Source organism: Artibeus jamaicensis, unplaced genomic scaffold (assembly GCF_021234435.1).
Source record: "Artibeus jamaicensis isolate MK-2021 breed Jamaican fruit bat unplaced genomic scaffold, CSHL_Jam_final contig_476, whole genome shotgun sequence".
NCBI lineage: Eukaryota > Metazoa > Chordata > Mammalia > Chiroptera > Phyllostomidae > Artibeus > Artibeus jamaicensis.
This window is the reverse complement of record NW_026521853.1, coordinates 1,245,038-1,267,341: the sequence shown is the minus strand read 5'-3', so window position 1 is coordinate 1,267,341 and position 22,304 is coordinate 1,245,038. Positions and strand designations below refer to the sequence as shown.

The 22,304-nt window shown below is 40.4% G+C and overlaps 1 pseudogene; it reads left to right on the top strand.

Moving 5' to 3' along the window:
* The first annotated feature begins 16,064 nt into the window (after positions 1 to 16,064).
* LOC119039053 (F-box/WD repeat-containing protein 5-like) lies at positions 16,065 to 18,550 on the top strand (annotated as a pseudogene).
* The last annotated feature ends 3,754 nt before the right edge of the window (positions 18,551 to 22,304 follow it).

Below are 22,304 nucleotides of genomic sequence, written 5' to 3'. Positions count from 1 at the left end.
GATGAGAAACAGGAAGAGTGAACAATAATATTTAAAAAAATGGAAAACGTTTACACTCTTGGTTTGAATGTAAAAGGTTCAGCCATTAAGAAAAAATATATATGCCATGGCTGGTGTAGCTCAGCAGATTGAGCACAGGCCTGTGAAGTGAAGAGTCACTGGTTCGATTCCCAGTCCGGGCACAAGTCAGGGTTGCAAGCCAGGTCCCCAGTAGGGGACACATGAGAGGCAACTGCACATTGACATTTCTCTCCCACTCTTTCTCCTTCCCATCCTCTCTCTCTAAAAAATAAATTTAAAATATTAAAAAAAGAAGAAAAAATTATGGAGATTCCTTAAAAAATTAGAAATAGAATTGCCATATGACACAGCAATTCCATTCCTATATATATTGAAAGGATATTAAATCAGGATCCTGAAGAAATATGTGCCCTCCCATGTTCATTGCAACATCTTTTACAATGAACACAATATGGAAACAACATAAGTACCCACCCACAGATGAACAAATAAAGAAGATGTAATATATATATATAAAATGAAATATTATTCAGCCATAAAAGGAAAGAAATGATGCCATTTAAGATAACATAAATGAACTGAAGGATTATACTGAGTGAAATAAGTTGGACGCAGAAAGGCAAATACTGTATTTTCTAACTTATATGTGGAATCTAAAACAGTTCAACTCATAGAACCATTAAATACCATGATTGTCAGGGTCTGTGGTGTGAAAGTAATGGGGAAATGTTGGTCTTAGGGTACAAACTTTCAGTTTTGAAATGAGTTAGTCCTGGCAATCTAACATACAGAATTGTGATTATAATAAATAATACTGTATTGTATACTTGAAAATGGCTAAGAGAATAGTCTTCAGTGTTCTTACCACATAAAAAAGAGTAATCACTTAAGGTGATGGATATATTAATTAATTTGTTATAATTATTGCACAGTATATATGTGTACTAAATTATCACATCGTACACTTTAAAAATCACATTGTAGAACCTAAATATGTACAATTTGTATTTGTCAATCATACTCCAATATAGCTGAAAGAATTGTTTTAATTAAAACAAAAGACTGACTTGAAAGGAAATGTAAGATGGTCTGTTAGGGTACAAACCCACCATCTTCTCAGATCACCAGCCATTTGAATAAAGTGCCATAGAGATTCAATCCTTGTCTCTGCTTCTTGGTTCTGGTAGTGACAGGCAGCATGAACACTGACTTTTTTTATTTCATCTCCAAAAAATGAGCCAAAACAATAAAAACAAGATAAAAACATAAAAGTAGTTGTGGGGGCGACTTTTCCTGCAAGTACCCCCATCCACCATGGATGAAAGTAAACACTACCAAGACATGATCTGCCTGGGGAGAAGAGGTGGCCAGTTTCTCTGAGGAAAATGGCCTTCAGCAGTAGCCAGTTTCTCAGGGGAAAAAGGCCTTGAGCCCCTTCCTCCAGAGGCTTTTATTGGGTTGTAATACACAGGTATACAGGGTGGCAAGGATCAAACAGTAAATAACATTTCAAAGAAATCTGAGGGCTTAGTCTGAGTCAGAGTCTATCAGGAAGGGAGTGAATGAAAACACTCTTAGCAGAGGAGGTTTCACAGGACTTTGAGGAATTCTTTGTGATACCAGATTTTCCCCCTGGGATCCACTCTGGCAAGGCAAGGAGCTGCACCTTTTCCCAGCAGGTATTCAGGCTTAAGTGGATTAGAGCCAGGAAGCACTTCTCCCAGAGGACAAGGGCACTCGGGCTTTATCACACAGCCGGGGGGGCAAGAGTCCATTGCTCACTCTTTGTTGCAGCCCCCAAATCCTTCCATGATGGCTTCCCAAGTGATCATGTCTGGCTTGCTCCCCACTGTGAGACTTACCGGTCATCAATATAGACCATTCTTTGGGGGCAGGGAAAGGAAACTGAGGCAGCATTTGCTACCAGAGACAAACTTTGTCTCCTGTGGCTCGCATTCCGAGGTTAGGAGGAACTTGCTAAGGAGGTCACTCACTCATCCTTAGCCATGGGAGGTAGAGTTACAATTCCTGAAATGAAGTAGAGTGGTCCACAACAAGTAATAGTCAGGAAAATTGAAAACAGAAATTTATCTCTAGGAAACAAGAAAAACTGTGATTGGGATTAAAGTACCCTTGAAGTACACTTCTCTGTAACTAACTTTACCAGACTCTGTTAAGTAAATCCATTGGACAGCCTGATCTACAAAATGTTAAAAGAAAAAAAATTAAAAGGGAATATCATTACTCAAGTAAAATGTGCTAAATTTGTATTTTGCTTAAATAAGAAAATCAGGTTGATGTTACAAATTTTCCCTATAAGTCTGTAGTAAGAAAAATTATTATGAGATGGTACAAAATGATGAAATAAAAAGCAAATTAAAAGGCATGGAGACATGAATTTGAAATTAAACTTTGCCACTACAGTGGTTTAGTGATAGGCAATAAGCCAATTGACTTTTAAAGCTCCATGTGTGTATATATTTAATCTACATTATACTGTTTTCCAGTGGAGGAAGAGAATTCAACATGAAATTCAAAGCACCACAAATGTTAATATTATAGGAGTTTAGGTTATTCTAATGATTAAAAGTTACAAAATAACCTAACAATTACTTTTCTTGTGCAATCTTTCTTTCTATTAAAGAGGAGTACATTAGACCAATGAGAGTTTCAATTATTGCTCACATAGCATCTTTTAATATTTAAATTTTTTATGGTTGTTCAATTAAAGTTGTCCCCATTTTCTCCCACTAATCTCCCCTGCCCTACCCTTCCCCCACATCCCACATTCAATCTTCCTTCTCCTATTTTTTCCCACTGTTTCTTTATATGTGGCAAAACATAACTATTTTGAAAAATGTGAAGAGAAAATGAAAAGTTAGCATATTTAATGAAGACATTAATTTAATGAAGGTGATGGAATCCTTTTCTATCTTTTGCAGCATGTGTTAATTATATAGTTTTACCTTTAACAAAAATTAACCTTTTTAGTGCTTTAAGATACTTGTCCTATAAGCTATCAGAGTTTAATAAATAAGGTAAAATATAATCCATACAATTTCTATCTTCCTATAAAGTTAGTTAGCTGTTCAACCACCTTAGAACTTTAGAAGTTAAGTTTTTAAAACCTTTATGCTAATTTCTGTGAAAGAACAATGTGAAGGAATATACAAATAAAATGATTTTAAAAGTAATAATAATGGCTATCATAAACAAAGCAACAAACCACAAATGTTGGAGAGGTTGTGGGGAAAAGGGGACCCTAGTTCACTGTTGGTGGGATTGCAGATTGGTACAACCATTATGGAAAACAGTATGAAATTTTCTCAGAAAAATAAAAATGGACCTCCCTTTTCACCCAGCAATTCCACTTCTGGGATTATATCCTAAGAACCCTAAAACACCAATCCAAAAAGTCTATGCACCCCAATATTCATAGCAGCACAATTTACAATAGCCAAGAATTGGAAGCAACCTAGGTGCCCATCAGTAAATGAATAGATCAAAAAATTATGGTACATATACACAATGGAATTCTATGCAGCAGAAAGAAAGAAGGAGCTCCTACCCTTTGCAACAACATGGATGGAACTGGAAAGCATTATGCTGAGTGAAATAAGCCAGGTGTTGAAAGACAAATAGCATATGATCTCACCTTTAACAGGAAGCTAAACAACAAAACAAACAAGCAAGCAAAATATAACCAAAGACATTGAAATACAGAGCAGGCTGATAGGGACCGGAGGGGAGAGGGGAGGGAATTTCAGGGGAAAAGGAGAATGATTCACAGGAACAAGTATAAAGGACACATGGACAAAAACTAACAAGGGTGGATAGGGGAGGGAAGTGGGGAGCACGGGGCGGGGGGTGGGCTGGGATGGGAGTAAAAGACAGAAAATTGTACTTGAAAAATAATTAAATAAAAAAGAAAGAATACAAATTAATAATAATGATATGATAAACTGTCCTCAATTAGAGCATCAAAAGGAACATGACTATAAAAAACAATTCCATCTGGAACAGGAAGGGTCAATTCATCATTTTTCCCCCTCTTTCTCTGGGAACTAGCAACTGTGAATTACTTTGATTTGTTGGCAAAGCCTCTATTAAAAAGTACAAGCAACAATGTATTGGTTCTTAAAATAAATTTAGTTTGGGCCAGGTGATTTGACAGGCATAAATAGTTGATCTTGGATCACAGTTATGTTGGAAACTGTAATTTCCTCCCTTCATTTTTTTCTTCCTTCCTTCCTGTTCTCCTTTATTTGAATAAAGTCGAAATGATTCTATGTATATATAAATTATCAGTCAATAAATTTATTTTAAAAGTGGCAGAAGGTTCATTTTAGGAGTTTAAAAGGAAAGTAGAGTTCTGTTGATCGTCGATATTATGAAAATCTTAGGGGTGAGATTTTCAAGTTAAGCCATGCTTAGAAAACTGTATATGCATAATCCACTTTAATACTAGGCCACATAAGAGATTCTGCAATTTGACTTTCTAATTGGAGTATTTAGTGAATTAAATTTACTGTAATATTAAAGTACTAATATTTATATCTACCATGCTGCAATTTATTTTCCAAGTTATCAAATTTCCTGTCCCATTGTCTCTTATTTCTCATCATTTTTTAGATTAAACGGTTTTCAAAAGTTACTTAATTCTTACCTCCTCTTAGCTTGATATTTATTAATTTTTTTTGCTATTCTTTTAGTGGTTATCCTAAAGAGTAAAACTTTAATATTGTATTTTTAACAACATAGTATGAATTAGTATTTTATGCTTTCTCAAGGAATGCAAATTTCTTTAGAATTTCAATGCACAATATGGTAGACATTAGACACGTGGCCATTTAAATGTGAATTGTACTTAATTAAATAAAATTAAAAATTCAGTTTTTCAGTTGCACTGGTTACATTACTATGGCAAATAGGTACAAGTAAGAATTGTACCTATTGGTACAATTGTACAATAGGTACAATTCTTAAGATCACAATTAAGAATTTAAATTATGTTAGCAGTTCAGTAGAAGAACATTGCTTCAGAGTCCTTTAGTTCTTTTTCCTACTTTCTTGTATTTTGAATTTTGAATTGTAATTGGATGGAGTTACTGCTTTACTGCTTGTGGCAAGATTGTTGGAAGATCTCTCTGGCGTAGCTCAGGGTCCTGCTGGTGGGGTGAGCATGGGTTCTTGGTACAACTCCTGAGTTAGACTAAACTTTCTTTCATTTCCTCTGGAAAGTTTGCTCAAGTCTCCAGACACTTACTTGTGGCTGGTAATTAATTATCACATATATCAAATATATTTTAATTTTATTACATAAAATATATCTTACAATGTTTTCTGAAATTTTCACCCTGTTTGTTAACCATGATTGTGTTTTCTATTGATGAGGTTTTAAATTTTCTATTTTGCTATGCTCAGTCTGCTGTTAATCTCATTTATTGACATCTTAATTTTAATATTTGCAATTTTTAATCTACAGTATACTTCTGATTCTTTTTTTCAAGATTTTAGATTTCTCTCTGGCTGGTGTGGCTCAGTGGATTGAGTGTTGGCCTTTGAACCAAAGGGTAGTCAGTTCCATTCCCAGTCTGGGGGGCATGCCTGGGTTGCAGGCCAAGTCCCCAGTGGGGGACATGAGAGAGGCAACCACATAATGATGTTTCTCTCCCTCTCTTTCTTCTTCCTTTCCCCCTCTCTAAAAATAAATTTTAAAATCTTAAAAAAAGATTTTAGTTTTCTAGTTAAAAGTCTCCATCTTGCCAATTGTTTATTTGAACATAGAAATTACAGGTATTCTAAATCTAACCTGTGATGTATCCAGTAAAAGCAATCATCTGTCAGTCTTGTAGTCTAAGAGCTTCCAAGTGCATGAGGACTCCTCTTTTGCCTGGAATTTTCAGGAATTCTAAAAAGTCACAACAGCCCACATTGTTTTAAAGACTATGTTACAATTTTACCTATTTTCTTCTTTTCTACTTTTATGTCTTTCACCTGCTCTGTAATCTGTCAATAGTGAATGGTTTATATTTCCTTATTCCTTGGAGGGATATATTATACTTTGCAATTCAGTTTACCTGTTTAACTTTGGATTTCAAATTTCTGAGGGGCTCAAGAAAATTTATAATTTTTAAAGATTATTTGGATGTTAGCATATTAGTAATGTTTTTCTTTTTAAAAATTTTTAAACAACTTTATTGAGTTATAGTTGACATAACATAAAATCCATCCATTTTAACCATTTTTAGTAAACATAAAAAATTATGCAATAATCACAATTCAGTTTTAGAATATATCTATCACCCTAAAAAGGCCACTATTATTATTTTTAAAATATTTTATTTATTTATTTTTAGAAGAGGGGAAGGGAAAGAGAAAGAATGGGAGAGAAACATCAATGTGTGGTTGCCTCTCATGTGTCCCCTACTGGGGACCTGGCCTGCAACCCAAGCATGTGCCCTGACTGGGAATCAAACCAGTGACCCTTTGCTTCACAGGCCCATGCTCAATCCACTGAGCTACACCAGCCAGGGCAAAAGGCCATCATTTTTTAAAATTTACTCTTCTAGTTCCAAATTTTTAGGAAGGAAATTTAGGTTCTCGATTTTGAGATTGCTTTTCTTTCTAATATAGTCATATAAATACACAGAATTTCCTCTGCTTTAGCTCCATTCCATAAATGTAATGTATTGTTGGCATTCTACTTCAGCTAAAATACATCCTAATTCTCCTAGTAATTTTATCTTTGACCTATTGTTACAGAACAAGAGGTCTGAAGGAGGGGGGAGGCAGTATTTGGCCCACCTAGGGATGCCAAAAGCTACTACACAACAGAGGCCCCTCCCAAGGACAAAATACTAATATCTACTGGGCTCTTCTGTCCGCCACCAATTGAAAAGACATCTCTCAATGCCAGAGATTTGTGAAAAGGAAACAAAATGTTTATTTAATGCTATTCAGGCCTAACACCTCCACTAAAATATCAAAGTCCTTTAGGGTATACTCCTACACCCACAGAGAGCTCCCTTCTCCCACTGTCCCAACTTGGGGTATTGTAAATCAGGAAAAGAGCACATGTCTGTGTTGCAGGCCGCTGGCACCGTCAGCTGTGTCACTGTGCAGGCAGGATCTCTCTCTAGTTAATCCAAAGTATTGTGGTGCCCTCTCATGGTCCCCTGGCAAGAGTTCTTTGTACCCAGTTCCAGTCAAAGTCTCTCTTGCTTTCCAGGCCATGTGGCCAAAGGGGGCAACCCAAAGCGTGTGGGCCTCTTCTATCAAAGCTGCAGGGGTTCACACTCCACCAAAAGCATGTGGCTTTCTTCTTCACCTGGCTGCAGGGATCTCCATTCTGGCAAAGCTGCATGGTTTTCCCTTTCACCTGGGAAAGAGGGGGTCCGCACTCTGACAAAACCACGTGGCTCCCTCTTTCACCTCACCAAGCAGGGGTCCTCACTCTGCTGAAACTGCGTGGCTCTCTCTCCTAATGGCTGCTGTGTCTGGCTTTTAAATCCTCGCACCCATCTTCCTCTGTACCCCTATTTCTGACTCCTCCCAAGATCAGTTACACCTGCCAGTATTTCTGTATTATTACAAGTTTACTGGGCTGCCATCGTTAGCCTGGGCAGTAATTATCCCTTGTCCTAGAGCCAATCTTCTCCAAGCTCCCATGCAGGCGCTGTAACTTGGGGGACCTTCCCCCAGTTACATCTTGGGGGAAGTGACTTCATCCCCCTAGCTCAAGCCTGGCCACAGCCATTTAACATATCCAAGTGACCCGCCAAAGTCAATATAGATATGTTAAGTGACAATGCCATGGATTAGCTGCAAGGCTGTGGCTGTACAAAATAGCCCTGCATGTTTCTGCTCCATGTGTCCCTTCCCCCAATTCACACCTGTCGGGAGGAAGGGGTGAGGATATCTTATATGTCTCTCCAATATTCCTATACACTTTGAATTCTGGACACCATTCCAAATCTTTTTTTTTTGCCCCCCCTTGGCTGTACCCTGTATCACTATGAGTTATTTACAAATGTTTGTTTAATTTTCAAATATTGTGGATTGTCCAAACTTCCTTTTATTATTGATTTCTGATTTAATTTTGTTGAGGTCAGAGAATATACTCTGTATAATTTCAATCTTTATAAATGTATTGAGGCTTATTTTATGTCCTAGTATACATCCTGTTTTGAAAAATGTCCCAAATGTGCTTGAAAAAAATGTATATTCTACTTTAGTTTGGTAGAAATAGCTTTCTATCCTAATAGTGAACAGAAGTTTTCACTGTTGATTTTAATGTAAATAAAAATGATAGCATATTAATTACTTTTTGTATTTAATTTTATCTCAAATTATGTGATCTAGTATAAGTAGCTATTCAAATAAAATCCACTAAATAATAGAATTTTTTTACTTTTTTATTTAAATAAGGAGAACTAATATGGAAAGAGTCAGTACAACCACATATTTTAGAGGAGAAACAACAGGAACTGAACTAGAGGGGAAGGGGGAAGGGTGAATCTTGGGCCCAGTGAACCCCAGATTCCATTTATCATCCAAGGTACAAGTATCTCCAAAATAATGTATAAACAAGGTGCATGCATATTACACCTTTAGCCATCATCTACCCTTTTAAATATCTGGTCTACATGAAAAGACAAAGAGAAGAAAGGCCAAAATAAAAACAAAAGGAAACAAAAGTAACTCTCTCAAAACAAAAACAAAAAAAACCCAAACTCTTTTTACTATGTAAGGCATGAGGTCAAAAGCTTACAGTACAGTATCCTCTTTAAAGAATGGGAGAAAGTCATCCACATAGAGCCTTTGTAGACATGTTCACTTGGAGCCTTTGTAACATGCTGATGACAAGGCCCTGGGGGACACTGCTGCCATTTTGGAGGCCACCCAACCTGGGTAGAGAAACAGCAGGTCAGATGTACCTGGAAGCTCATTAGACGAATATGCACTGGTGGACCAGGTGGAGAACAGGCCTGAGGACAAATGGGATCTGACCTCAACACTGAGTCATTTCTGTCCTGGGTGATCTGTCTTGGTTCCGTCTCACGTTTTCAAACAGGAGCAGTTGACTTTCTGAAATCTGCACATTCCCATTCATCACAGAGCACAACAAAGCACAAACACCTTGTGTGGGGGCAACTTTCCTTGCAAGTCCCCCAAGCCACCACAGATGAGAGTAATCATGACTGAGACATGATGTGATCTGCTTGGGGAGGAGAAGTGGCCTTTTTCCCAGAGGAAAAAGGCTGTGAGCGGTGGCCAGTTTCTCAGGAGAAAAAGGCATTGAGCTCCCTCCTCCAGGGGCTTTTATTAGGTTGTAATACACAGGAATACAGGGCAGCAAGGATCAAACCGATAACATTTCAAAGAAATCTGAGGGCTTAGTATTGTAGACTGCTCTGCCTGGTTCTAGGAATTGTATCTTGATCCCTTGTGGCTAAGGGTGAGGGACGACCTCTGAAATATGAGCTTGGAATACAAGCTGTAGGAGACAAAGCTTGTCTCTGGTAGCAAACACTGCCTCAATTTCCTCTCCCTGCTTCCAAAGCTTGATCAAAAGTCAGTGATGGGTAAGACCCCTCACGGTGGGGGGCAACCTAAGCCAGACTCAATCACTTGGGAGGCCTTCATGGAAGGACTCGGAGGGCTGCAACAAAGAGCAATGTACTCTCGCCCCCCGGCTTTGACATAGCCTGAGTCCCCATGTTCTCTGGGATAATTGCTTTCTGGCTCTAGTCCCCTTAAGCCTGAATACCTGATGGGGAAAGGTGCAGCTCCTTGCCTTGCTAGAGTGTGTCCTGGGGAAAAATCTGACATCACAAAGACTTGCTGCTAACCCTGTGAAATCTGCTCTGCTAAGAGTGCTTTCATTCATATGATAAGGGTCCAAGAGGAAATGAGTATGTCTCCCAAAGTTTCTGCAACTCTGTTCCTGACAGACTCAGAAGCCCTCAGATTTCTTTGAAATGTTATCTACTGTTTGATCCTTGCCGCCCTGTATTGCTGTGTATTACAACCCAATAAAAGCCCCTGGAGGAGGGAGCTCACCGCCTTTTCTCCTGAGAAACTTGCCACCATTCACGGCCTTTTTCCTTTGGGAAAATGGCCACTTCTCCTCCCCAAGCAGATCACATCATCTCTCAGTCATGATTACTCTCATCTGTGGCAGCTGGGGAGACTTGTGAGGAAAGTCACCCCCACATAGTATTAGTCAGAGTCTGTGAGGAACAGAGTTTTAGGGTTTCCTGCTTGAACCCTTAACATATGAATGAAAGCACTTTTAGCAGAGCAGATTTCACAGGGTTAGCAGCAAGTCTTTGTGATGCCAGATTTTTCCCCAGGACACACTCTAAAGAGGCAAGGAGCTGCACCTCTTCCCAACAGGTATTCAGGCTTAAGAGGATTGGAGCCAGGAAGCAATTCTCCCAAAGAACCTAAGGACTCAGGCTATGTCAAAGCCAGAGGGCGAGGGTCTATTGCTCTTTGTTGCAGTCCCCCCCTCCCCCTAGTCCTTCAATGAAGGCCTCCCAAGTGATTGAGTCTGGCTTAGGTTGCTCCCCACTGTGAGGGGTCTTACCCATCATTGACTTCCGATCAAGCTTTGGGGGCCGGGAGAGGAAACTGAGGCAGCATTTGCTACCAGAGACAAGCTTTGTCTCCTGTGGCTTGAATTCTGAAGGTTGTCTCTTGCCCTTAGCCACAAGGGGTTGTTATATAATTCCTAGAACCAGGCAGAGTGGTCTACAACAACCTTGGTTGCTGAAGGCCATTTCCAATAGACCTGCTAACCCAGGCTTGCTCTTCAGATGAAAAGGGACGAGGACTGGTGAGAAGCAACATGCAACTACTTGGTGGAGGGGAACTGATTGATAGGGAGGGGCTGCCCTAGTTTGCCACACAATGGGCCAGTTCTGACCATGGCTGTGCACACCCTCAGCCTCCTTGGCTCTGAGCATCAGTCACAAACCTCACCAACCATCAAGGAAGAAGATCCAGAACACAGAAGAGAGAGGGCATAGCTGGAGAAAACAGATGCTAATATTTAATGACAAGATACACCAATATGCCTAGATGTTGCTGGAATGACCACAGCTTTGGAATTGGACAAACTGATTTTTTGGAATGTGTTAGAGTTGTGCTTTGTTTTCCTCCTTAAGGAGCCTAGAGTCATTAGTGTATGAATTTCAAGTTTGAAATCAATAATATAGATAAAAAGGGGATAATTATTAACAAACATCATAACAAAACAGTGTCAATTGTTAAACATTAAATTTATACATAAGAAAATGGAAAAAAAAACATTGATTAGTAGAAAAGAGATTTAATACCAACTAACTTAGTGACTGTATATGAATCACGTGTTATTTCTAAGTCTTGGTTTTCTCAATGTCAACATAAAAACTGTTAAATTTAGAACCTAAGTATCTCTTTACTTATTCTGCAAACTTCTTTCTCCCCAGTGCAAACACACATATCTTGAACTTCACTCTTATCAAACTACTACCTCCATAGCTTTTTCAATTTGTGAAAAAGCTATGACATATAAATAAAATATATGTTTTGTTTGACATTCTTAAACTGAAGAAATTAGTTTTTGTTTTCTTTTTACTTTACACTGAAATACTTTGGGAAATTTTTTGTCCCCTTTGGATCTTTGTATTCTCAATGAGATAAAATAAAGTTTGTTTGCAAACAAAATCTGCTTGTGAGCCTGCTGAGAGGTGACTTAATGAAATTTGTAATAATCTCTCCAGGCTATTAAAAGTGTGACATTTTAAAACATATGGATTTCATGCCTTCATATTTGATAAATGTTTGTTATTCTGCATTTTCAATTGTGGACACATGCATCCTAATTCTTTTCACATAGTAATATTTCATTCTCTTTTCCATTTTACAAAACTGCTCACTTATTTCAGCATTTAAATGTTTATAGCTATTCCCTCTTTTGGATTTCTAATATACCCAGGGTAATAAAATAAATTGGGAGATTGAAGGTTAAGAGATTTTAAAAACTAGTCAGTTCCAATGACTCTCTTCAAGTGCTTCACCAGAAGAGAATTAATATTGTTATAAAACCAACTTGTTATAATAAAGGGAAAAAGCATGAATTGTGTGCTTTCTTGGCAGGTTTGGTAATGTTTTCCCAATTCTGTGATCTAGTCATAAACCTCCAATTATGTCCAAGGCACTAGAGCTATTTTAAGATAACAAATAAAGGCTTCATTCACTCAGTTTCATATCACTCAGTGCCCTCCCTTTTTGCCAATAATTAGTTTAAAGTGAGGAGAGCAGGCAGGAGCAATGTATGTACTTTTAATGGGGTACAGAGCATGGGTCTTTTGAAAATAGGGGAACCCCACCATCTCCCCCAAATTCTGCAAAGGGGGGGGCAAGTAATGCTCTTAGAGTGAAGAGTACAGCAGTTAAGGCACTGCATAGCAAAGACAGATAAATGGCCTATGCTTCTGGAAAAGAGTAGCTGCTGAAGCTGCTTGGGGTAAATTGTATATGTGACTGTAAGATTGTGCAGGGCAGAATGACTTGGCAGAGTGACATGGCTGGTGGGGGAGTGGAGCTCATGCAGCACCTGCTGAGCTGTGGGGCTGATGCCCACTCTAGATGCCTGTGTGTGGCCGGGAACTCTTGCCCTGACCAAAGATAACAGCCAAAAAACGGTCAAAGACACTGGGGAGCTGACAAAAATGGTGGATGCTAATGCACCATAGGAAGAGCTGGATGTTTAGCCATGCAGGAAGTTCTGAGCCAAGCATTTGTAATTGGAGCAGGCAGAGTAACACAAGGTCTGCCATGAGATCAAGAGATCTGTTTGGAGGTCTGTCTGTAGAAGATGGCAGTAGAGCTGTTGGAGCTCTTGGGGACCTGCCTGACAGATACACTGGTGAGCTGATGGCTGAAGTAAAGGTGGCTCTGAAGGAGAGAAACAGACATTACAAGGACTCGGGTCATGGCACGTAGACTCATGAAAGGGGCGTGGAGTTTAACTGTCACTGAGAATCTTGAGCTGCAGACTTCTGAATTTCTGAAGGACATCGCTATTTTGGTATGGGGGCTCTTGGAATGGGACTTTGGATCTTGGTGCAAGCTCTCTATCTCTGGGTTTTTGGTATTTGGACATTCTGGGTATCTGGCTCCGCTCTCCACATAGATGGGAACATTCGTGGGGCTAGGATATGCGGGGTCCACTAGGGGCTTAGGCCCTGCAGAGGATGGGAGCCCAGTCCTGGAGCCAGGTCCCATGCTGGGACATGTGCCTTCCTGGGCTCTGGCCTCAGGGACAGTGTAACACAGCACATGGTTTTCTGAACTGCTACATGGAAACTGAGGAGAGCACACCCTAGATCCTGAAGGAGGGAGCTGCTGTAAGAGAATGGCAACTCTGAAATCCACAGCGTACATTCTGGAGGGGATGAAAATCAGTTCGTGTGACTGGCTTAAGGACAGATAAGAATATGGATAAGGATAAGAAACTTCTGGACATGGTTTTTATCTTGTAGACTTTTTGGGAGCAAGGGAAGTTCTAGGTCTTATTGGAGAGGAAAGCTCTGAGCAGGAGTGCTCTCAGCCCCTGTCAAGTTTGGAACCTTGTTAATAAAAATCTGTTTCCTTCAACACAAATCACTAGATCATATAAATTCAAGATGCTAAATGGCTGAAATCCAGTTTTCATGTTTACAACTTGACTCTACATAGACATATCCAGAACAGATTTTAAAAGATTATTTTATTGTTGTTCAAGTACAGTTGTCTTCATTCATCCCTCACTACTCCTCCCTCCACTGCAGACATCCCTATCCTCCTCCCCTGCTTCAACCTCCCCTTGGTTTTGACCATGTGTCCTTTATAGTTGTTCCTGAAAACCCTTCCCCCACCCCAATTATTCCCTCCAACTTCCCCTCTGGTTACTTTCAAATTGTTGTTAATTTGAACAGCTAGTTATATTTTGCTTGCTTATTTGTTTTGTTGATTAGGTTCCAGTTAAAGGTGAGATCATATGGTATTTGTCTCTTACCACCTGGCTTATTTCACTTAGTATAATGCCCTCCAGTTCCACCCATGCTGTTGAAAAGGGTAGGAGCTCCTTCTTTATTCCATTGTGTAAATATACCATAGTTTTTTTAATCCATTCATTACCTGATGGGAACTTAAGTTGCTTCCAGCACTTGGCTATTGTAAATAGTGCTGCTATGAACACTGGGATGCATAGGTTCTTTTGGATTGGTGTTTCAAAGTTCCTAGGATATAATCCTAGCAGTGGAATTGCCAGGTCAAAATGCAGTTCCATTTTTAGTTTTCTGAGGCAGAACAGAATTTTAAGGATAGCAATATGACTTGATATTATAATAATATAATATACTAATGAACCTATTGGTGTTATTAATTATATTTATAACATTTTTATAAAAGCAAACTGTAATCAGTAAACTTGGCAAGCCATCAGCCTGCCAAATGTTACAGCAATATTAAGTGAATTAATCTGTTTTTCTCTTGAATAATAACAACAGAAGTATTAATATTAATTTACCATATCATTTAAAATGACCTAAGCATTGATAATTCACTTCCCAGCTAACTTCAATGATGATATTGGAGATAATTACAGATAACATGTCAGTTTAGTTATTTATAACATTCTCACATATTATAACATCATTTCATGTATATGAGAGAAACAGAACATTTAATAATTCCCTAAACATCTACATGTCTGGATTTGAACTAAGGATGAAATATTTTTGTATGATTACATATAAAGCTGTTTTTCTTCTGATTTGCATGCCTTTTATTAAAGTAGAATATTTATTTATTTTTAATATATTTTATTGATTATCCTATTACAGTTGTCCCATTTTTCCCCCTTTGTTCCCCTCTGTCCTTCACCCTCCCTCCCACCCACATCCCCCCCTGCTTTAGTTCATGTCCATGGGTTGTACATATAAGTTCTTTGGCTTCCACATTTCCTATACTATTCTTAACTGCCCCCTGTCTATTTTTTTTACCTACCATTTATTCTTCTCATTCCCTGTACCTTTTCTCCCATTGTTCCCACTCCCACTCCCTGCTGATAATCCTCCATGTGGTCTCCATTTCTGTGATACTATTCCTGTTCTACTTGTTTGCATAGTTTTAGTTGTAGTTGTAGTTTAGTTTAGTTTTAGTTTAGTTTACTCCTTGAACTTGACCTTATCTGGGAAGCACTTTATCTGCCTTCCAGTCTAAATGATAGCTTTGCTGGATAGAGTAATCTTGGATGTAGTTCCTTGCCTTTCATGACTTTGAATACTTCTTTCCAGCCCTTTCTTACTTGCAAGGTTTCTTTCGAGAAATCAGCTGATACTCTTGTGGGAACTCCTTTGTAGGTAACTCTCTCATTTCCTCTTCCTGCTTTTAAGATTCTCTCCTTATCTTTAATCTTGAGTAATGTAGTTATGATGTGCCTTGGTGCATGCTTTCACTGGTCTAGCTTTTTTGGGACTTTCTGGGCTTCCTAGACTTCCTGGAAGTCTATTTCCTTTGCCAGTTTAGAGGAGTTCTCCTTCATTATGTTTTCAAATAAGTTTTTTTATTTCTTGCTCTTCTTATTCTGGCAGCCCTGATTCCAATGTTGGAACATTTAAAGTTGTCCTGTAGGCTCCTAAGACTCTCCTCACTTTTCTGAATGTTTATTTCTTCATTCTGTTCTGGTTGAATGTTTAGTTCTTCCTTCTGCTCCAAAACATTGCTTTGAATCCAGATTTCCTTCCTGTCACTGTTGGTTCCCTGTACATTTTCCTTTATTTCACTTTTCATAGCTTTAACTTTTTCCTCTATTTGGGGACCATACTCAACCATTTCTGTGAGCATCTGATTACCAGTGTTTTGAACTGTACATCTGATGGGTTGGTTATCTCTTCATTGCTTAGTTGTATTTCTTCTGGAGCTTTGATCTGTTCTTTTATTTGGGCTATTTTTTTGGTCTCAGTATGCTTGTTACATTCTAAAGGGTGGAGCCTTGGGTACTCACCATGGCAGGGCAACCCACATTGCTAGGTTGTGGCGCTGTAAGTGGGGGAGGGGTCCAAGAGGGAACAATGCTGCTTGCTCAGCTCTTGGCTAGCTTTCAGTCACTTCCTCCATTACCCACAAGCAAATTGGGCCCTTCTGGTGCAGATTCCTGTGTGAGTGAATGGGTGTGTGGGTTTGTGTATGTTCTAGGACACTGTGAGTCTCTTCAATGTATTCTCCTGTGAGTCTGGCAGTCTATCCTGCTGCCACAACCACTAAAAATTTTTTTCAGTCAGAGGTTTTGAGGCTTTATTTCCCTGCAGTGGAACTCTGGGTTGCTCCCCAGTTGTTCCTCCCAGTTTATTCACATACAAGTATAGGACCACTTAGTCCACCAGCTGCTGCCTCACCAGCTCCAGTCTGCCCCAGTCCTCCAGCCTTTGCCCTGCCATGAGTCCTCTCTGTTCTGGCTGTCTGTCTGTCTCTCTCCCTCTTACTGGTCTGGATCAATATTTCTTTTTTAACTCCTTGGTTTTCAGACTTCCATACAGTTCAATTTTCTGGCAATTCTGTTTGTTTTTGGTTTTTAAATTTGTTGTTGTCCTTCTTTGGGTTCTGGGAGGAGGCAAAGCATATCAGCCTATGCCTTCATCTTGGCTGGAGGACTTGTATGCCTTTTATTAGAGAAAGCTTGAAGAAAAAAGGTTTAATTTTTCTGTTATAAATTCTTTGCAAATATGTAAATAATCATTATCTCTGACTTTATCCTGAAATGTGGTTGCATTGCTGTAAGGAAATTCTACATAGATTTAAGGATGAGGGGAAATAGGCCCCTGGGCCAAAGTCAGACACCTTAAGCAAGTGCAGTGCTTATGGGTGGGGGCAGCCAAGGGTTGCCTGGGTAGAATGTCATGGTGGATTAGAGGACCATGCCACTGCTCTGCTCCCCAGTATCCTGGTTTATCAGAACTTGCTGAGCCTGGGCCCTGCAGACGTGATGCCTGCTGGGGCTGGTGCACAACCAATGGCAGACCATGCCCTAAGACAAATTCCTATGCGGGGAACAGTTCTATCACTACTGTCTGGTGGCCATGAACTGCTTGAAACCCTGATACCAGGAGTTAAGGCAGTTTTATGACATGGGGCTCTGCATGGAGGTGTAGATGGAAGGAGTACATTGACCCTGTCTTGTACTTCAGCTTCTGCCACTCTGGCTACCAGTTTGCTTCCTGCTCCAAGGACTGCATAGTGAAGATCTAAAACAATGACCTGAACATCTTGCTTATACATAGCACAGAAACATGCAGCCAGGACCCACAATTGGAGCTATACCCAGTCCTTCCAGTTCAACTAGGATGACTCATTGTTGTTGGCTTGCCTGGGGGTTTTGTTAACTTCTCCTTTGGGGACATTGCGGTCATCAGCTTAGATCACTTCCTGCATCTGTCCCAAGTGGAGTAACAAGCCTTAGGATGTGTTTGGCTACTGGCTTACAGAGACCAGCCTGATCTTGGAGACCCTGCATTGCATCTGAGGCATCACTTTCCAGGATGTGTTGTCCTAGAATATCAGTGTAGTGAAGGGGCTCTGGAAACTCAACCAAAACAATGTCCACAGGCTGATGGTGGCTGACTGTGGCTACTTCCACAGCCCTGGTTTCCTGCTGGACACTGGTGGGACCCCCACAACATCTGTGACCTGGGCAGTGAAAATGAGGACAACATCAAGGAAAACAGTCTGGCTCCAGCCAGTGTGCCAAGGAGGGCTTGTGATGACTCCTGGGTTGGCTCCTGAACCCTTGAATGCAGCAGCAGCAAGCTGAGTATGTTCTGAAGACCAAGGAGGCTGTCCTGCTGGCTCAGGGCCACTACAAACCACTGGAGGGCAGCACTGCTAATTTCCCAAAAAGCTCCTCATCTTCATCATGAGCTGCTTCACCTACATGCTTCACCAGATTGGGGGCATCAAGCACATCCTGCCACACCAGGTGATTATTGGTACCCTGGACCATGTGATTGACACATCATTGGGATGAACCTGTCTTCAGATGACAGGTACCTGTAAGCTAAGAGCCACACTTGGCCCAATGGCTTAGTGGTGGCTGAACACATGCAGCTGCCACCCATGGCTCAGGACATCAAGCTGCTGGTGTTTGACCTGCAAACCATGCCAGAGGTGAAGCTGGCTTTGCATGCCCATGGTGCCTACATGTCCAACAATGAATACTTCTTTATCTCCCCAGATTGTAGCAGGTACTCTGTGACTAATGAAACAAGGGCCAGCATAGCTACATCTGAAACCACCATGAGGACATCTTCCTGGCCAGTTGTGGCACCAGGACTTGCTCACCTCAGTGGTCTTCAGTCCCCAAGAGCAGGAGCTCTGGCTGATGGCCAGTGATGAAGACACCATCCAAGCCTGTTGCTCCCTCTGCAAAATGTGTATCCATCAGGCCCTATGCCCAAGCCTGGGACCCTTCTCCTGGTTTGCCAGCCAAAAGTGCTGAGAGGTGCCAGCCAATAGAAGAGCTGTTGGTATCCTCTGGCTGCTGGGACCCACTGAGGATGCTATGGAGTCTGTTTCCTTTTTCTATAGGCCAAGCGGCTGCTCAGACCCCATAGGAGGCACAGAATGTCTTAGGAAGGTGGTCTGGGAACAGAAGGCCTGACCCCCAGCATGCTGGCATATGCACACTGCCTCCTGCAACAATGAACTTAGCAGTGGGAAGACAGTGGGTGGGCTCCTGACTGACTTGGGGTGCACAAGAAACTGCCCCCTTACCCCAGTCTCCACAGACCCCATTCCCCAGGCCTCAGCACTGGGATAGTTGCACAGCACTAAACCTAGGCCAGTCCTGTTGGGCCCTGGGAGTTCCGCAGTTCAATCTTGCCCTCAGCGTCCTGGGTTCACCTTCTGGTTAGTGGTGTGGCCTGGACAAACGGCAAGTCACTAGTCATCTGTTCATGTCTTGGTTAAAAAGTTAGCAACAACAGAAAAAGTTAAATTAAATGAAAAAAAAACACAGATTTAAGGGCTTCTATACTTCCTAAAAGGATTTTATTGAGGAAGAGCATTAGACTATCGAGAGTGGCAGAATATATGTGGGAATAAAAATCCAGGTACTTGGACTTCCTGCCAAGATGGAGGTGTAGGTAGACACACTGTGCCTCTTCCAGTACCCAAAATATGGACAACAAAACTTTAGACACACTAAAAAACAACTAGTACTGAGAGAAAATTGAACTGTATGGAAGTCCGACAACCAAGTAGTTAAAGTAGACACATTCATCCAGATCAGCAGGAGGGGAAGAGTCAGGCAGCTGGGTGGAAAGGGGTCATGGCAAAAGAAGTGATGGCTGGTGTACCCTGGGCGCCCAAGGCAGCAGCTGGTGAACCCAGTGAGGTGGGGGGTTGTGGAGGGGCATGGCACGCAAGGCTGCTGGAAGACCTGTAGGTCCCACATTTGCATGCAGATAAACCAGGCAAAACTGGGGAGCGACGAACTAATTAATGAATTTGGCAAAACAGCTGGTTACAAAGTCAATATCCAGAAATCAAAGGCATTTTTGTATCCTAACAATGAATCAGCAGAAGCAGAAATCAAGGAAAAAATCCCATTCGATATAGCAAAAAGAAAAATAAAATATCTGGGAATAAACCTAACTAAGGAGGTAAAAAACCTCTATGCAGAAAACTACACAGCCCTGAAGAAAGAAATCAAGGAAGACACAAACAAATGGAAACATATACCTTGTTCATGGATTGGAAGAATTAACATCATCAAAATGTCCATACTACCCAAAGCAATATACAGATTCAATGCAATACCCATTAAAGTACCAATGGCATATTTCACAGACATAGAACAAACACTTCAAAAATTTATATGGAACCATAAACGACCCAGAATAGCAGCTGCTCTTTTGAGGAAGAAGAACAAAGTAGGAGGGATCACAATACCTGATATCAAACTGTATTACAAAGCCACTGCAATCAAAACAGCCTGGTACTGGCATAAAAACAGGCACATAGACCAATGGAACAGAACAGACAAGCCAGAAATCAACCTAACTCTCTACAGTAAATTGATATTCGACAAAGGGGGCAGTAACATAAAATGGAGTAAAGATAGCCTCTTCAACAAATGGTGTTGGGAGAACTAGACAGCTACGTGCAAAAAAATGAAACTTGAGCACCAACTTACACCATACACCAAAATAAATTCAAGGTGGATAAAAGACTTAAATATAAGGCGTGACACCATTAAAGTCCTGGAGGAGAACATCGGCAAGAAAATCTCAGATATTTCATGCAGCAACTTTTTTACTGATATGTCCTCTAGAGCAAAGAATATAAAGGAAAGAATAAACAAATGGGATCTTATCAAAATAAAAAAGATTCTGCATGGCTAAAGAAAACAGTATTAAATTAGCAAGACAACCAACTGTATGGGAAAACATATTTGCCAATGATATCTCAGACAAAGGTTTAATCTCCAAAATATACAAAGAACTTACACAACTCCACTCTAAGAAGACACCCAACCCAATTAAAAAATGGGAAAAGAACTTGAACAGACACTTCTCCAAGGAGTACATACAGAACATCCAGAGACACATGAAGAGATGCTCAATATCGTTAGCTATCAGAGAGATACAAATTAAAACCACAATGAGATACCACTTTACACCAGTCAGGATGGCTATAATAAACAAAGCAACAAACAACAAATGTTGGAGAGGTTGTGGGGAAAAGGAGTCCTTAGTTCACTGTTGGTGGGATTGCAGACTGGTACAACCATTATGGAAAACAGTATGGAATTTCCTCAGAAAAATAAAAATTGACCTACCTTTTGACCCAACAATTCCACTGCTAGGATTATATCCTAAGAATCCTAAAACATCAATATCAAAAAACCTATGCACCACAATGTTCATAGCAGCATAATTTACAATAGCCAACAGTTGGAAGCAACCTAGGTGCCCATCAGTAAATGAATGGATCCAAAAATTGTGGTACATATATACAATGGAATTCTATGCAGCAGAGAGCAAGAAGGAGCTACTACCCTTTGCAACAACATGGATGGAACTGGAAAGCATTATGCTGAGTGAAATAGGCCAGGTGTTGAAAGACAAATACCATACGATGTCACCTTTAACAGGAAGCTAAACAACAAAACAAACAAGCAAGCAGAAAAAAAATGAAGACACAAAGATACTGAAATAGAGAACAAGGGGACAGTGACCAGAGGGGAGAGGGAAGGGAAGTTAAGGGGAAAGAGGGGGAGGGATTTGGAGGAACAAATAGGAAGGACACAGGGATGAGAACTAAGGGGGGTGGAAATGGGAGGGAGGGGGGAGCAAGGGGCAGGGGAGGCTGGGATGGGAGAAATAGACAAAAAAACTATACTCGAAAAATAACTAAATAAAATTTAAAAAAAAACTGGGGAGCGAGCCAAACCATGTAATTCGGGGTCACAGCTCAGGGAAATAAAGCCTCAAAGCACCATTTTAAAATACCTGGGGTGGGGTTGAGGTGCCAGGAGAGACTCCCAGCCTCACAAGAGAGCTTGTTGGAGAGACCCACAGGGTCCTAGAATGTACAGAAGCCCACTCACTCAGGAATCAGCACCAGAAGGGCCTAGTTTGCTCTGGGGAAGTGGCAGAAGTGTCTGAAATCCTTCAGAGAGTGGAGCAAGCACCATTATTTCCCTCTCAGACCCCTGCCCCACATACAGCATCACAATCCAGCAAGGTGGGTTGCCCTGGCCTGGTGAACACCTAAGGCTCTACCCCTCACTATGTAACAGGCAGTTCAAGACAAGAAAATGACCCAAATGAAAAAGCAGATCAAAACTCCAGAAAAAATACAACTAAGTGATGAAGAGATAGCCAACCTATCACCAGTGTTCAAAACACTGGTGATCAGGATGGTCACAGAACTGGTTGAATTTGGTTGCCAATTAAATGAAACAATGAAGGCTATGCTAAGCGAAATAAAGAAAATGTACTGGGAACCAATAGTGATGGGAAGGAAACTGGAACTCAAATCAATGTAGTGGACCAGAAGGAAGAAAGAAACAACCAAACAGAAAAGAATGAAGAAACAAGAATTTAAAAAATGAGGAGAGGCTTAGAAACCTCCAGGCCAGCTTTAAACATTCCAACATTTGAATTATAGGGGTACCAGAAAGAGAAGAGGAAGAACAACAATGGGAAAAGTTATTTGAACAAATAATAAAGGAGAACTTACCCATT